The sequence below is a fragment of the Gekko japonicus genome, unplaced genomic scaffold (genome assembly GCF_001447785.1).
Source record: "Gekko japonicus isolate JY-2015 unplaced genomic scaffold, Gekko_japonicus_V1.1 scaffold1063, whole genome shotgun sequence".
In the NCBI taxonomy this organism is placed as follows: Eukaryota; Metazoa; Chordata; class Lepidosauria; order Squamata; family Gekkonidae; genus Gekko; species Gekko japonicus.
This window is the reverse complement of record NW_015166455.1, coordinates 24,151-41,312: the sequence shown is the minus strand read 5'-3', so window position 1 is coordinate 41,312 and position 17,162 is coordinate 24,151.

Below are 17,162 nucleotides of genomic sequence, written 5' to 3'. Positions count from 1 at the left end.
ACAGCAAGAGGAAGAACTTCCGCACCATCTCTTTGCTTGCTGAGCTGCTGTTCTATTTGTAGGGAGCTTTTCATATAAGGGAGCATTCCAAAACATGATCCTCCACCTGCAGACTAAAGTGATGCGGTTCATCCTCAGGTCTCGGCCATCTTATCCCCCTGAATCTGGGAGCCGGGCCACATGCCATGATTGAGCAAATGAGTTTTGAAGGAAAAATGGAAGGTACTACTCCACAGATATTCGGGGGGGGGGGGCTCCAGGTAGAAAGGAACAAGATATAAACAACTATTGTCAATTAATTTTAATCTTGAAATGAAATCACATCAGAACATGCAAGGCATCTTATTAAATTGTTTTCATTCTGAGGTGCTTCAAGCAGGTCTGGAGAGGCGGCAAACAAATTTTATAAATAGATGAATAAATAGTCTCAGGATTCAATCAGGATTCAAACAAGCTCACTTGAGCAGCCCACGCTGTTCAAATGAGAATGCCTTCAAAAGAAACTGGCTGATACAAAATAATTCATGCAAAACAATTGCTTTCTTCCAATCAGACCAAGAAAAACTAAGAGAATGTGTATCATTCAAAATGAAAGGTGTCACCCTCAAACCCAGTTGGTTTGATTTTCTAAATATCCACGACCCTATTTCAGTCTCTTTCATGTAATAACAGAGTCAGATGACAAAATGGTAGCAATACCTTTTACTTGCACTTCTTTGATTTTTACATTTTTGAAACTGGGGATACTAATAAAATTCCTGAGAAGAATATACAATTTGTGGCTTATAGTTTATTTGGGATGGTAGTTTTGTACTGATGTTCTGTTTGACCAACTCATGTGACGTAAGTTATGCCTTTCTTGGGTTTGAGTTACAGATCAAGTCACCATGGCAGTTCTGATGAATGACTGCCATAAACTAGTCAGATATGGATTGCTTATGTGCATTTATAGACAGTTCTATTTAATATATATCTGTTTGTCCCTAAAGAAGCCCCAGATAACTGAAATCAAATCAAGGCTGTGTCTTCTTTTGTTGAAACACTTTTCAGATAGTGATTTCTGGGGGTCAGCACACAATATCGGGCGGGGGGGGGGTCTGTGATGTGATCTCCCAAACTTTACATGAAGTTTAAAAAGCAGATTATTTTTGTGCAGATTTTACTTTGCAAAGGAATGGGCGCGAACATGTCAGTAAGCATCACACAGTAATAATCATGGTGCAACCATATGTTCAGCCACATCATGATTTCCCATTTACAGTGTTTTTCATGCACTTTGTGAGCAGAGGGGAAGAAAAATACCAGTTATCTGAAGGAATGGAATTACTCATCCACACAGTGCTCTATACACATCTTAGTCGTTAAAAAAATGGAATAATAAAGATTCCTTAGGGATAGATAAGATCATTTAAAACTCCGAAATCCAGGGAGAATTGCACATCAGTAATGCAGAGACATTCAATGAACCTGAAGCAGTTGCAAACTATCTATGCACCACTCCTGGAATTAATGTTAGAAATTATACCCATTGCACCAAAATTAATGAGGAGTAAAATGTAGAACATAGCAAAGAAACAAAGGAACAGAATGGTGGAAATCTGCTCATCCCTAGCCTCAAGAGTTAGTATCGTGTGTCAAAGTAGGATTTAGGAAACCCAAATCCCCACTCTGTCATGGAATCCCATGTGGTAATCTTGGGCCAGACATGCACTCAGCTTAACCTGCCTCACAGAGTTGTTGTTATGAGGATGAAGAGAATGATGTAAGCTGCTTTGAGTTCCCATTTGGGGAAAAGACAGGGCATACATGAAGTAAAGAAATAATAGAGTGGGGAGGGGAGTTCAAAGTCAGTGCTTCCACCCATATGAATGAAGGTAGGAAATGGCAGCCATACCTTCCGTAGGTTGCAAGAGGATCACAAAGTTCTTAGTACAAGAATTAGTATAGTGGGAAAGGCAATCTTAAGAAGTGGTATCTTCACCTGCATCTTCTGATCTGCAAATGCTGATTTTCAACCATTGGGACTAAATTAATTAAGTTACCGTTTATGGTTATCAGTTTGATCATGAAGTGGTTTGCCTTTTTAATATCAGAAACACGAGGGTAAGGCAAAGTGTCTTGGCTCATTTGGAAGTATGTAAACAAGACTCATACAAAGGCCATCCTTCTTATATGCTGATGCCAGAAAGCGTGTACCATGGGAGGGATCATAGTACCTGATCCCTGTGGAGATTCTCATCACAACGCTCTCCTTGCTACCAAGTAGGGACAAAAGTTCTTGTATCAGCACTGATCATTGATAATCTGCACACCTTCCCACAGAAGACCATTCTCCATGTAGTCAACAGGAAGGTAGCTACAGGTTGATTTGCCACTACAATGTGTTTATCTATCAGCCTAAGACTAAAAAAATAGGCTGCCATCATCATCATAATCATCAATTGTATTTATGAATCGCCCAATCCGGGCTACTGCAGGGCTCTGGGTGATGTACAAACCACAGATTGTTGTTGTTCAGTCGCACAGTTGAGTCCGACTCTTCACGACCCCATGGACCAGCTCCCGCCAGGCCCTCCTGTCTTCCGCCGTCCTCTGAAGTTGGCTCAATTTCGTTGCATCGATGACACTGTCTAACCATCTCATCCTTTGCCGTCCCCGTCTTCTTTGACCTTCAATCTTTCCCAGCATCAGGGTCTTCTCCAGTGAGTGCTCCCTTCTCATTTGGTGGCCAAAGGATTTGAGCTTCAGTTTCATTATCTGGCCTTCCAGGGAACAGTCCGGGTTGATTTCTTTTAGGATTGACTGATTTGATCTTCTTGCAGTCCAAGGGACTCTCAAGAGATAAACCACAGATAGAACAAGATAACTGAATCCCAATGGGTATTTGAAAAAGTGTGCCTTGCACATGAAAGCTCATACCTTGAATAAACCTTCGTTGGTCTTAAAGGTGCCACTGGACTCTAAAGATAAAATCAGTTAAAACATTAATAAACATTAGATGCATTAATAAACATCAGATGACAAATATCTAGTCCCCATTCCAACTCCCACTGTCAGCTACTTCGTGGACGGGGGGACGAGGGCAAAATAGGTGTAAACAACGGAGAACAGGGAAAGGTGCCAGTCAAGATGGAACCATCGCTGTCCTCAACCAAAAGCCTGGTGGAACATCTCTGCCTTGCAGGCCCTACAGAATTGCATCAGATCCCACAGGGCCCTGATGGAATTTGGCAGAGAGTTCCATCAGGTTGGGACCGGGACCAAAAAGTCCCTGGCCCTGGTCGAGGACAGCTGGATAGCTTTAGAGCTGGGGATCACCAGCACTGGTCACTGATAATCTGCACAGCTTCCTACAGAAGACCATTCTCCACGTAGTCAACAGGAAGGTAGACACAGAGTGATTCGCCACTACAATGGGTTTATCTATCAGCCTAAGACTAAAAAAATAGACCTTTGAGGACATGTATAGCCTGCATATCCAGGCATGTAAAGGTGAGGGGATGTAGCTGTTTCAGCACTTGAAAAGGAGTGGGGGGCGGGGGACAGACAGACAAGGACAACTCATCTCATGGTGCCACAGCCTCAATTAACATTAAGCCCTTGCAGCATTTTTAAATGGTCAGTGTTAAGCTTTAAAATGGTGGTGCCATTCCTGGATCAGACATGGAGACTCAATCACATCTAGTTTGGCTCTCATTCTATGTGGCTGGTAGGGCTGCCAAGTGGGGGTGGGTAAACCCCCGCTTTGGAGGCCCAATTTCCGCCGCCGCGGAATCGGGCCCCGGGGGGAACTCCGCCCCCCTCGATCGTCGGAGGGAAAACTCTATGGTTTTTCCTTCGACGATCGGGGCCACGGCCTCAACGTGATCGACGTCGTGCGTTTCTTCCAGTGATGAGCTGGTGGCATGCGCGCGCTTTGCGCGCGCACACACACAACGAGGGACAGCTCCCGGAGCACGGCGAGGCTCCCCCGCCAGTGAGTGAAATTCACGTGGCAACCCTAGTGGCTGGGCAGCCTCACCTCTTACTGAATGAGGAGCCCCTCACACTTTGTTGCCTCCTGTTAACTCTATGTCAGGTGTGGATTCTCTATGTCAGGTGTACATTCTCCTCAAGATCTCTTCAAACCATTCTTCCTCAGGTGACTTTGCTTTCCTCAGACTGTTCTCTTCCCCTCCATTGTGTCCTTTCTTACAGCTTTTTAAAGACTTCCAGGCCACAGGCCAGTTTATATTCAGATAGCCAAACAGAGGCACAGAACCAACAGATGGTTCCTGCTAGAACAGCTCCCAACAACTGTAGAACTAAGTTTATTTACCAAAATGTAATTTACAGCCTAATGGCAAATGAAAAACCAAGCCAGATGGACTAGATTTGACATACAGCACTGGCATGTGGATGTATTGTTTGGCGCAATCTGATCCAACTTCCCAGCTGGGTTGTGACCCAGCACATAAATTCAAGAATATGAACTCTATTTTTATGCAGTTGGTTGTTACAGATGGGCACAAGAATACAGTTCCAGTGAGAGAGTTCAGCTCTTCCTTAAATCTCTCCTGTTCAAACTGATGGTGTTTAAAAGTGTTTGAGTCTATCTGGATCATGCTCAAACAGTGTTCATTATTCTGATGTATTTGAAATGAAACTTTTACTTGTTTATTCATATACTTCATTCATAGCCCACCTTTCTTGCTGAGACTTGAGGCAGATTACAAAGTATCAAAATAATTTAACCAGACAGTATAAGACATCCAATAAACAGAGCGGTAGGACTAGGATTCCACAACTGGAAAACGTTCAACCAAACAAAAAACTGTCTAAGACATGACATAACATAATACAAGTTACAAAAGAAGAAAACAATGCAGTAGAAAGGAAGGCGATATATAAAATAAACATTATAATAGACTGCTTCTCACATACATATATACATACATACACACACTTTATTGCATTAGCTCATAACCTTAGCAAATGACATAGGGTTGCCAACCCCCCGGTTTGGCAGGGCCCCCCACTTTTGGGGGGTTTCTACACACTGCCGTCCAGCTGGCCGCCGGGGGAAGCCCTGCCGCCAAGCCCCAACACCCACAGCCACCCCTCTCCCTCCTCTCTCTCAGTGCTGGAGGGGAAACACCAGCTCCTTTAAGTGCAGGAAGCCAGCGTTTCCCAGAGAGGAGGGAGAGGGGTGCATGGAGGGGGGGAAATGTCAGCTCCTTTAAGTGCAGGAAGCTGGCGTTTCCCAGAGAGAAGGGAGAGGGGCGCAGGGGGGAAACGCCAGCTCCTTTAAGTGCAGGAAGCAAGTGTTTCCCACGCACCTGATCTCTGTCAGGTGCGCGGGGGAGGGACAGCTCTCTGCACTTAAAGGGCCCCCTTTAAATGCAGGGAGCCGGCATTTCCCGCGCACCCAATCTCCGCAGAGATTGGGTGCGGGTGGGGGAGACGTCATCAAAGTGACATCACCATGTCGGGGATGCCCCGCCCCCTCCAGAAACGCCCCCCAAAGTCCCCCCTGGGGGTGAAGATAGGACTTGGCAACCCTAAAATGACACCAGGAGAAAATTACAATATAAACAATTAAAACCCTTAAAATGCCTGTTTAAATTTTAAATAAATAACTAAAATCACAGCGACAAAATAGAAAATTGGAGGCAACTTACTGTTCCTGTATTAATACATTGAGCCCAGCATAGTACTTACCGTTTATCCATCAACTACGCTAGCAATAGATGGTTGACAGAGTCTTTATCACCCATGTGATAAACTTTGCCATTTGTGGATGTTACCCATTTACTTTTATCAGCGAGCAATATTATAAGTCTGCTCTGATCCGATCTCCCTGGACATCATGATAGAATATTCCCAAGATATTGTTCACATTCTACTACAAATCTTGGACAATGGAAACCCACATGGACTAGGTCCTCAATAGATTTCTGGTCACAGGAGCAGACATGTTCATTATATGGGGTCCTATTATAACGACCTCTTAACATTGCCAGTTGTAAAATATCCAACCGTGCTTTGGTGAATGCTTTCCTTTTAAAGAGTTATATTTGATTTTTTTTTACTGTTACTGGTTTAGATTTATGGTACACCTTTTCGTTCCTGTAATTTCAATTTTAACTTAATGTTAACTCCTAATTGTTGTTGTTGTTGCCTTTTTTGGGATGTTTGGTTTTGTTTGAGAATGTCTCTGAAATTTCGTAATGCTTTTGAAATCTCGATTTAAAATTTTATTGATTAAAAAAAGTGAATGCTTTCCTATGCTTGAAATTTAATAAATTGGTAAAATAAGATGGAAGGATTAAAGGGAAGAGAGCAAGCTGCCTGTAGATAGAAGCTGATCTCAGGGTATCCAATAGTGTAGCATCCACCTAAACATTTACATCCAACAGTTTTTGGTATATTAATTGTTTCACTGCAAAAAAAGTCAAGCCTCTTTAAATAATCTTCTGAAAACCCAAGTTTGGCTACTTGATTTAGTATATGGCTTTGCCATGGGCTAGCTTTCACTTCCATATAAGGAAAGATTAAGAAACCTGAACTTGGACCAAACTAAATTATCAGCCAAAAATTAATAACAGCATTATGGACTGAGGACGATATTGGAAGCAGAGCCAGCCCAGATTTACCTATAACTGCTGGTGTTGAATTAGGAATGGCTTCGAGAGATAGGAGAGATTGCTGAAGGTTAAGGATGAATGCTCTCTCCAAACACTGCCTTCTCCATAGGCAGGAAGAGAAGGGGAGATGGGGGAACTCCTCCCCTCTGGAACAATAAAGCTGGAGTTCCTGCCACCAAAAGTGAAGGAAAGGGAGTTTCCCACACATCTGGGTCTTCTAGTCCTTCCAAGGGGGAATGCTGTAACTCTGTTCTCCAAGGGATATCTTTTCTCTCTGCCTTTTTGATGTATTTCCTCCACTTAGATGAGATCTTTCTTTTTTTCTAGGGAAAATAATGGGGAATGACTGTCAGCTTGACACCAAAGGTGAAAGACGGAAGTTATTGCTATTAATCATGATGACAACCTATTCTGTCAGCTTTAGCCCTTGCAGAAAAACAAAATATACCTGCTTCGTTTTGATTCTTGACATGGTCTGAATTATAGAATGGCAAATAAAATGTCCAGTATTTGACGGAGCAAGCCTAAGTAGGTCTACTCAGAAGTAAGTTCCATTTTATTTAATGAGACTTACTCCCAGGAAAGCATCCTGCAGATTGCAACCTTAGTGCTTTATCAGTTGCAGTCACAGATGTACTGAGAGTTAAAATGACCCTGGAGTAGGGCAAGCTGAGTGGCCACTTTATTTAGTGGTGCCAACAATGCGCAAAATGGGTAAGCTGGTAGCAGTGCAGGAGGAGATGATAGGTAAGGTAAAAGGTAAAGGTTCTCTTGCTCGAAAGCCAGTCGAATCCGACTCTAAGGTTGCGGTGCTCATCTCTGTTTCAAAGCCAAAAAGCCAGCACTGTCCGAAGACGTTTCTGTGGTCATGTGGCCGGCATGACTAAACACCAAGGCATGCTGTTACCTTCCCACCGAAGTGGTACCTATTTATCTACTTGCAATTTCTTGCTTTCGAACTGCTAGGTTGGCAGGAGCTGGAACTAGAGACGGGAGCTCACTCCATCATGCGGCAACTCGGGTCTCGAACTGCTGAACTACTGACCTTCCACAGCATGCAGTTCAGGGTCTTAACCACATGAGCCAACACAGCACCAATGATAGGTAACCTGATGTCAATTACCTCTGTCAATGGTCTGAAGCCAGTGGCCCCTGAGGCATAGGCAAAATGGCTGGGGCTTGGCTCTGCTGGTCCATGGACACTTCTAGAGCAGTGCTTTTCAATCTGTGGGTCAGGACCCAAAAGTGGGCTGGAAAACCTCTAAAAGTGAGTTGTGGGCCAGCCCTCCCTAATGTCTGCCCCTGCCCTTTCCGTTGCTCTCTTTTGTATTTTAGAAACCAGGATCTGAACCTGGAAACAGTATCTTCCATGTCCTACATTAGTTGGTATTTTTTTCCTTCACTGCATATACATGTGGGTCAAGTAAACATGCCCTGATGGTTAATAGAGTGAGTTTCTTAGAATGGGGGGGGGGGGGTTTAAGGTGGTCAAAGGCTGGGACGTAACCTCCATTTGCAAAGGCTAAATATATTGGAATGCCACTTGCTTGGGGTTCATATCAGGGGCAGCTGCACTCTTTGTGTGCTGTTTCTTGGTTTCTCAACAACATCTAGTTAGCCACTGTAGAAAATGCTGAACTAGATGGTTGCCAAGATCATAGTTTGCTGAGGGCACCAAAAAACCTTGGGCCAGCCCTCAACGGTTCACCATACCAAGTAAATTTGGACTTGTGGGTCACCCAAAAAGGTTGGGAACCACTCCAGAGCAGCAGCCCATCAGGAAATCTCCCTGTCATTTAAATGGGCAGTCCACTCTTGCTTGCAGTCAGGAAAAGGGTGAAAACTTCAAAAATAGTGAACCCCCTGAAAGCAACATGCAAGTGAATGGTGAGATATTTGTGACAGATATTCATTGGGAAAGATGCCTCTGAAGCACGAGAGAAAAATCTACCAGTCATCATTTGGACTCAAACAAAAGCAATTTCCCAGCTATCGATGTTGACGTTTTGCTGCCAAAATTCAAGCTTTTTAAATTCCTGTCAATGATTGAAAGAGATGTTTCCCTATTGCTTCACAGATAAAAAGAATATAAAACCTAGATTGTGGTCACATGGGCCAGAAAAAATGGGGGGGGGGAGGCTATTTCCTCCGGAGGAATTTGACCCGTAGTTGCATGATCACACCTCCCTTTGAAGCTGTGGGCACAGTCCATCAGTGTGTGATCCCCCCCCATGCGCTTAACCAAGGGATCGATGAATCGCACCTCCGCACCGAGGGCTCCCTATGGAGTCTGCGATGATGCGCATACTGTGAAGGGGGGGAAACAACGGCACAGAGTCGGGATGGCCTGATCAGACCATCCGGACGCCATGAGAACGCGCTGGAGCACTCAGACATGGGAAAGTCCATCCGTGGCCCGTGGCAACCCATTTACTACCAGATTTCCCCTGGTGTCTTTTAACTCCGCTTCTGCGGCGGAGCAGAACGGGTTGCCGATGGCTGCAGGGCGCTTCCCAGATGTTGTTGTCTGATCGCGCCTTTTAAATCCACCCAGCATTCGCACCTATGTCAGGTCTAACTGTGCATATGATCACAGCCCTACTCAATCTTATTGCAAGTTACTTGCCAGAGCTATGAAACCCATGGCACAGGAGTTGTTAACTGCTGCTGCATGATGCCCAATTCCCCCCTCCCCCCATATTCAGTGGCAACTCTTTTCTAAATAGTCATCAATTGGAGAAAATTCAGACAATATTTACCATAAAATGTTATTGTTCATGGCAAATATATCTCTCCTCAATACAACTTTCATGCCAATACCAAATGGTGCAAAGGTCTTGTTTGTTCAAGTCCCCCCACACACACACACACACACTACCATCTTTTTAAAAAGTGCAACAGGGTGGGATCTTGGTTATCCAGACCTCACATCCAATGCTCCCTCTACGCTAGGCAGTCCTGTGAGCAAAAATTCTACTTTGTGAGCTACTGGCATTAAAGTTGTGAGCAAGTGATTTGGCTACTGCATAAATTAGTTTGCTCTGGAGCCATCCTTCCTGAGCTAAGACAAAAATATGTGAGCCAGAGGCTAAAAAACTGTGAGCTAGCTCACACTAACTCAGCATAGGGGGAACACTGCTCACAGCTCATTCATACTTTAAGGAAAAGCTCCTCCACCACTTGAGGATCACAATTGCTGCCAGCAATACAGGGTTCCCAAATCCAGGTTAGGAGATTCCTGGACAATTGAGGGTGGAGCCTGTTGCCTTTTGACCAAGGCTCCCCAGAGCAGCAACCATAAAAACAAATATAAAATATTTCAAACATTAAAAACACCAAGTGTGTATGTGTGCGTATAAAAATATTGTATACAGGATAGCCCACCCACACCTGTCTAGGGATGAGAGGGAATCCTGTATGTACAGCATTGCTGCCGCCATGTACAGGTTTTTGCCCCTCAAGCCAGTCCAGGGATGAGAGGAAGCCTGTACTTTTGCAGTACATTAAACAACAAACCACAAGATGGTCTATACCCTCTCTGGATTCAGAACAATATGTCACCAGAACCTCTACAATAATCCCCCTCCCAACCTGAGATTAGAGGTTCAAAATCTCAATTGGCATCTAGGGCTTAACACTTTAGCAACTCATTCCCAGAGATGCACACTTTTTACTCTCCAATAGTAGGGTATATGGTGAGCGTTTAGGCCACAAGATTTAGCCTTGGAATTCAGGTACAACATCAAAGACAATTTTAACAACCAGGAATCTTTATTTAGTACAGAGCTTAGCACAGACTACCAGAGTTTACCAAAATAACAAGCCTTAGGCAATCTGCCTTAACTACACAGTAAAAGATACATATTTACCAAGTTGAGGAATATCCAAACAGTCCAAGGGATTTTGAAGGCAAAATCCATCTTTGCTCAACCATGTGGTCCAATTCACAAAGCCAGTCCTTTGTCTCTTCAAAGGACAGCATTTCCAGGTGCAATAAATAAGCACAGAGCAGAAACAGAGAGCAAGAACTGAGAGAGAGTCTCTCCCATAGGGAATGACCAGTTATAGGCCAATTCCAGTCAGAACTTAGCCCTGGCCAGGAGCCAATTGCGAGTGGGAATGGGAGTGCCCAAGATTTGGTTGTTATGGCTACGTGTGGGGATAGGCTAAGAGATTGGGGACCAACGTCAGCACACGCCAAACTCCAGCTTCTCCATCGGCTACATGACTTCTTGCATGTGGGCCTAGTGGGGTGCCTCACAGTCTAGCTTCTAGCATGGAAGTGTGAAGAATGTGAGTTTATGGCATGGCTATGGAGGCCATGTGGCCCACCATTTGGCTGGTAACAGGAAATAAGGCACAGCCTGTTATCAGAAGACAGAACAGGAGAATGCAGGAGGCTTTTAGAAATCAATATTTCTATACATATTGAAAACAGTTAAACAAGACACATGAACTGATAAACACACAATGAGGGAGACTGGCTAATAAGAGTTAGTGAGGGAAAGAAATTAGCACCATGCTCTCTTCATGTGTATCTCTAGGTTGCTTCTTAACCCCCTTCCCCATCCAAGTCCAGACCTAGACCTGAGCAACCCGCATCAGATTTCCTGACTACAATATGTTAGCCCTCTCTCCAGCTGTCTGCTTCTTTAAGGGCATCAAGACCCTTTCAGTCACTGCTGCTCAAGCCAGTATGCAGTTTCCCACCAAGTGCACGCCCAGCCCTGCCCCTCATTACGAAATGACCCCTGGTAACAGGGGACTAATTTTAATTAGTACCAGTTTCTAAAGCCATTCGTCAGAATTGCTCAAATCTTTATGAACACTGTATTTTTTCACATCAGCCATTTGAAGCCACTAATTCTTGTACAGTTTTGCTACATGACAGCAAATGCATAAAAATGTATCACATTTGCAAAATAAATAGCAGCCAGCTAGCTGCAGGAAATTATTTCTCCATTTCAGCCAGCTAGCTGTAGAAAACTACATCTGCTGGGGCTCTATGTTATGCTATGGGCACTTCTGACACCGGTGCCAGTCACTGCAATGTCAGAATCTGACTTCCCAATGCACAGATTTCTCCAGGCTAAAACAAAAAAGGCACGAAAAAAATTGTGACAGGGGACTAATTTTAATTAGTACCAGTTTCTAAAGCCATTCATCAGAATTGCTCAAATCTTTATGAACACTGTATTTTTTTTCACATCAGCCATTTGAAGCCACTAATTCTTGTACAGTTTTGCTACATGACAGCAAATGCATAAAAATGTATCCGATGCAAGAAAAAAATAGGCACTGAAGGCTAACAAATCACTTGTCCATTGTTAAAATTCCATTGTTAAAATTCCATTAACATCTGGCAAGACAGAAAACCCAGCATATGGGCCATATTATATAGACATTCTGAGCCCCAATTCAACATCTTCCACCTGCTAGATGGAAAGATGAAAATTTAGAAGTTTGACAAGCAAATAAAATCATCTTAATGACGAGGGCAAAAATACAGAACATTACAAATTATGAAATGATGCAAAAATGTAACCATATGCTGAAGAAAAGGACCAGAAGAATGACTTCCAAACATCTTTTTGGAATACTGCTGAAGAAATAAATCAGTGTTGCTGTATTATTATATACATACATACCTGGGAGTAAGCACTATTAGACTCAGTCAAACTTTCTTTTGAGTCAACAAGCATAGGATTGACTAGGGGTGTGCAGTGGGCTATTGCCAATCATAAAAATTGTCTGACTTAGCTGTAGGCTAAGGTAGGCTGTCTCCAAGTCAGTCAAAGCCCTCCTAGAACAGCTCCCAGATCCCTTAACATTGTGAATTAATTGTCATGAATTTAATGGAGCCTGCCTGACCAGTTCTTAAAAAATGTTTCTCCCTATTCCTCAGGAAAAAGCATTTCTCCCAGTCAATCTTAGCCATGAAACTGATCAGAAAATTTGCTTTGGCCAATCACACAGTATTTCTTGGAAGGAAGGGAGATTTTAAACTGCAGCCATCCATTACGTTAGCCATTTTGTGCTAACATGTCGGCTGCCTATAGGGTTTCCAGCATCCAGGTGGGGCTTGGGGATCTCCCGCTTTTACAACTGATCTCCACTCTCCAGCCGACAGAGATCAGCTCCCCTGGAGAAAATGGCTGCTTTGAAGAGTGGACTCTGTGGCATTGGACCATGCTGAGGCCCCTCCCATCCCCAAACCCCACCCTCTCCTGGATCCACCCCCAAAGTCTCCAGGTATTTTCCAACCCAGACCTGGCAACCCTAGCTGCGTGTGCACTGCACTCACTGATCCTTGTGTCTTGGGAGAGACACCTTGCTTGGATTATGCTAGACCTCGGCTGGACAAATCCTGCCGGAATGGTGCTTCTTGGCAGACTGGTCTGACTGTCACTACTAGCTAGCCTTTCCTCTATCCTTTTCCCCCAGCAGGGAAGGTTAGTGGGGGAGGGACATTTGGTCACTGGGGGGAATTCAGGTGTTATTTTTGTTGTTGCTTTGGCTTCTGTGTGGTTTACTATTTGGTTTGTTTTGATCTTCACTAACATCGCATTTTTCATTGGTTTACTTTGGATTGGTAAGGCTGCCTTTCTTCACAATGCAGTTGATGGGGCAGGTGGCCCCCTCCCTAGACAGACACTCTGTAAAGACTACTTCTATTCACAGTTACTAAGCTTGGTTTTTTAAAACAGCCACACCCAAAAACTGACAACTATTTTCATGCCTTTTCCCACTATGTAGAGGACAGCTTGTGTCATCTTAGTCAAAGGGGGCTCTAAAATCAGACTCAAGTGGTTAAGACACTGAACTGCAGGCTGTGGAAGGTCGGTAGTTCAGCGGTTCGATCGAGACCCGAGTTGCCGCATGACAGAGTGACCTCCCGTCTCTAGTTGCAGCTCCTGCCAACCTAGCAGTTCAAAAGCAAGAAATTGCAAGTAGATAAATAGGTACCACTTTGGTGGGAAGGTAACAGTGTTCCGTGCGCCTTGGTGTTTAGTCATGCCGGCCACATGACCACGGAAACGTCTTTGGACAGCGCTGGCTCTTCGGCTTTGAAACGGAGATGAGCACCGCAACCCTAGAGTCGGATTCGGCTGGCTTTCGAGCAAGGGGACCTTTACCTTTTAGAGAGCAGCTTGTGTCATCTTAGTCAAAGGGGGCTGTAAAATCAGACCTTTGTCCAAGTCACTTGAAATTTAGGGAGACTTTAGAAGAGAAGGTGGACAAGGTTTCCTGATATTTTCATAAAGCGTGGTGGGAAAAAGGTCCTCTCAGGAAAATCTGCCATAGAAAACTATAAGTAGAGATACAGTGTTATCTTAATGCAAATGAAAATGGAACCTGATGAGTCTTCACAATACAATATTTTCAGAATTCTTAAAACCAATACACCTTCCCTTTCTTAAATTACAATACAGAATTTAAACAGCATTTTTTCCAGTGAATACCTCTAGGATTGACCGATCTACAGAAACTTTTTCTCAGGGCCAAACTAGATGTGATGATAGGACATCCATGAATAGCCCCCTATTGTTTTTTAATCTTGAAACCACAGTCATGGGGTCCAGTTCGGCCTGTGACCACAGTGCATGAAGGTGAGGGATTATTTCTTTTCTCCCATATCATTTATCTCTGATCTGATTCCTGACCCCTAGAAAGCTGTTTGCTCAACAGGTACAGGTTATAATACCTGCATGTTTTCTCTCACGAAGCATGAGGGTCGATTGAAAAACTGAAAATTGGAAGTAGGACAAAGTTAACCTCCTTCGCCCTAAGCCTTGATAAATGCGGACACAATTTAAAAAGTTTTTTTCCCCCCTTTAAGCCTGGGATCCATTTAGGGATCTCCCATTGTCAGATCTAGTTTGGCCTTCTGCCAGGTGTGGTAAAGCCTATATTTACCTGACAGTTAAGTCCCACAGACATCAGCTGAAGAAAAATAGACTCTGTTGCTGCCACATTAAGTGGGTGCTATTCACCACTTCCTGGTGTCCAAAGCCTCTGCCTTTGCTTCTTTCAGTGTACAAACATGGGTAGCATACTGAGGATTGGTACACACAAAACAGGTGCAATAGGATATTGTTTCATTGGTTTCCCTAAATTTATTTTATTTAATTAATTATTTATTTATTTGATTTGTATCCCGCCCTCCCAGAGGCTCAGGGCGGCTCACATGCGGCAAAGCCGAGATATAAAATACAATAAAACATATATTGAAGCAGTGCATACCAATCCCTTTTTCCCAATTCTTCAAGCACATTAGCTCAAGCTTCTTTATCATTGCCAACATGTATTTCCCAGCTGCCACTGGGGCTTTCAGTTGTGAACACAGGGGAAGGACCCTTCTACATTGTGAGGAAGAGAAACATAAAGTTAAGCTATGGTCTTCCACAGAGGACTCAGTTGTTCAAGAGGGAGGAAACAATTTCCCCCTTGCTGGGAGTGTCAATCCTGATCCTGCAGCACCAGTGTGATCCAACTAGGCTTGCCAAGTCCCCCTGGGGGCGGGGAAAACCCTGCCCCAGAGGCCCGTTCCCCGCCGCCAGCAGATCGGGCCCTTTGGGGGAACCCCACCCCAACGTGCAGGTCACCCAGAAGTGACGTGACCACGCTGAGCACGCTGGGGGCGGGGCCACGGTCATCCGAGGGAAAACTCTTCGGCGGCGTCACATCACTTCCAGGTGACGTGCATTCCAGCATGCGCGCAATACAGCCGCCAGCCAGGAGTCCCCCACTGCAGCAAGAAAACGACTTGGCAACCCTAGATCCAACAGTGCCTTCTCTGTGTCCTTCAGTTTCCTAGTAATGAATAGTCTGAATCTCTGGAAATGGGTGGAATACAAAAATTGTAAAAATAATACTAATGTAAATTAAATGTGTGCATTTTCTCATTCCCTGATGAAGGGCCTGTAGGAACTCAAAATGTGCTACGTATTTTAAAGTGAAGTTATGTTTATTATAAGTACCTGGAGATATTCCTTTTTCTCTTATCACTTGTGATCGAAGCCAAGTTTCCCAGAAGTGAAAGTGGTCCTGGAGCAAGCCAAGCTGAGAGGCTCTTACATGGCCTGAATTTGGAGGGGGGGGGGATGAAGCGAAACTCACTTTTACTTCAGGTGGTGAACCAAAACAAGGGTATGCATTTATGAGAGTTTGACAAGAACCCGCTACTTTGCATAAAAATTAATGAGAAACTTTCTTCATTTCAAACATGTAACAGAACAGAAGGAACTGTGTAAGATAATTTGATACTTTGCATTATTTAGAGCTCCGAGAGAAGCCTTTCTACCTCAGCTAATTGGTTTTATAGCTGGGTTGCTACAGGCTTGGGCAGATGTGAAAGCATATTTGACAGAACCTCAAAGCTTATGATGCCTGCAGGAAAGTGAATGTAGGATTTCTCCAATATATTTACATTTTATGATAGCAATTATACAGGTTCCATTCCAACGCCCAGAAATACACCTTGTTCCCAGTCATATGAGTCCTTCCACAATTATTATCAAACTTCCGGTAACTTCTGTAGATAAATCATTTTCATCATGTATGTTTGAAGCCATACTGTATGTTTTAAAATATGGTTTATAAAACTAATTTTAAAATATACAGTTAATATGATCAAATGGATGCTCTTGTATCTCTCTATATAATAATGCTGTTTTAAAGTGGCAACATTCCATGTGCTCCCATTGGCTGTAAAATGCCCTCCCACAGCCATTGGCCCATCAGTCGCCACTCAAGAGTACTCGCGTGTCATTGGCCGGGTGCTGGGTCGGCTGTTCTTTCCCGCCCACTCCCTCTTCAGCCACTCTGCCCTGTCAGAATACTTGCCGACGACTTTCTCTCTTGACGAAGATGCTTCTCCTAACGAAATGGCAGTTTCCTGGCTGCTGTCTGTTTAAAATGTTCCGCCATAAGGTTTGAGCTGTAATTCCAGAGAGGGGCCTGTCACTCACTGGGCTGAATGGGGCTTTCTCATCTGCTGGACTACAATTCCCAGCTGCCCCAAGGCCAAAAAGAGCGGGAAAAGAGGGACTGTCCCAAGGGGCAGGGCAGCATCAATATAGACTGAAGCCCATACAGGGTGGAGGCAGTCTTCGTCCTACAGGAGGTTAGGAAAGGCTTCTGCTGCCTGCGCTGACCAGGTTGTCCAGGCCAGAAGCCACAGACGTGGGGGAACCCTGGGAGGCAGCAGAAATTCAGCCACTCCACAGTCGGCTGGACTGGGGAATGAATGGAAGTTTCCCTGCTCTCTTTGGCCAGAGAGAGAGAGAGGCTGGAGCACAGAGCCAGAATCTGGTGTGTAGGGGATGGCGTTTAACCCCTGTAGATTTATGCCCATGTGGGTTCATAGTGTGTCCTCACTCCTACAGCTGTGCCTTATTTAGTGTGTGTGTGCGCTCCATAACTGTGAAAATACTTAAATAAAATCTTTTATTTGGGCTAATAATCTGCGTTGTGCTCTGACCACATAGTCTCCCCCGCTCTGCACAGTAACAAAGGGAGGGGGTAGCCCAAGGA